Source organism: Chrysochloris asiatica, unplaced genomic scaffold (genome assembly GCF_000296735.1).
Source record: "Chrysochloris asiatica unplaced genomic scaffold, ChrAsi1.0 scaffold00183, whole genome shotgun sequence".
NCBI lineage: Eukaryota > Metazoa > Chordata > Mammalia > Afrosoricida > Chrysochloridae > Chrysochloris > Chrysochloris asiatica.
The window spans coordinates 4,445,196-4,446,630 of record NW_006408701.1 but is presented as its reverse complement, the minus strand read 5'-3'; positions in this window follow the sequence as shown (position 1 = coordinate 4,446,630).

The window sequence follows — 1,435 nt, the reverse complement described above, 5'->3', positions numbered from 1 at the left end:
CCAGTCACATTATTTATTTTTTCATGATTTAATGCAGTATCATTTTTCCTACTGAATGCATGCTTACTTATATTATTCAATAAAAATATAATAGGTAAAGCATCTTATCTGGCATGTAATTGTTGACTTACTTTGTTGTGGTCTTATAATTTGACAAATAATAAATATTTATAAGCAAAAATTAGACCAAAGCAAAAATCAATCCAAACTTGATTTTTTTGTTGAGCAAGAAAAATGAAATGCATTCCCTAGTTCTTCCTCTTAATTTTGATCATTCCACATGGAAATACCTAGAAATGTTTTATTTCTATATCTATTTTTATGATTATAAATTCAGATTTTCAGGTTCAGTGCTTAAAATGTCTTCTTTCTTTTGTACGTATTTTGCTTCCTAAAATTTGAGGAATGCTTTAAACCAGCTGGTTTTCTTGCTCAAACTTCAAATACATCTCAACTAACTTTAGGTAAGTTTATGTAATTTTCCCTCTATTTCCTAAGCATTATCAGTCATAACTTTATCGAACCCTGATTTTATCTCCAGATTTTAAGAAGAATTTTATAATTGTCCTAGCTTATTATTAAATACTGAAATTCTGACTAAAGATGGATAACTAACATTTCAGATCAGTTTTACCACTAAAGACCTTGAAATTTTTCTCAGCCACCAGGCATAAGTACTTAAGTTTCAAAAAACATTTGTTTAGCTGTTCTTGTTTATGGAGTGTTTTTTAAGTCATCCCTATAGAAATCTATAGATTTCAGCTTTCTTCTTTTACATTTTCCCCCCCTACTAGATGAACTACAAGGCAGAAGGAAGAGAATGAAAACCACCATGTCTAGGCTACTTCAAAATAGAAAAACAATTTCTATAACTACCCACTATTACATATGTTGTTGTATGACATTGAGTCGATTCTGATGTATAGTCACATTATATGAGTAGAACTACCCCATGGAGTTTTCTAGGCTAGAGTGGCTTTGTACAATAAGCAGGGAAATGCCAACCACAAAGCTGGTGTCCCAAGCCCACTAGAAGCTCCAGGGGAGAAAAACGAGGCTTTCTGCTCCTGAAAAGATTTTTTAGCCTCAAAAATCCTATACAATGTTGCTATGTGTCAGAACCTACTAGATAGCACTTAACGACAAAAACAATAATCTTTATGGGAGTGGATTACCAGGCCTTTTCTTCTGAGGAGTTGTAGGGTTGATTTGAATGGAAAAACTTTTGGTTGGCAGTGAGTACTTAATTACTGCACCACCAGGATTCCATATATGTTTATCAGATGAAGAAACTTAGAGGTGAACTAATTTTTTGCTAAACTAAAGAGTAAGTGGTAGCGTAGTGGTTACGACTCGGGCTGTGAACCGCAAGGTCAGCAGTTCGAAACTACCAGCTGCTCCGCGGGAGAAAGATGAGGCTTTCTACTCCCGTAAA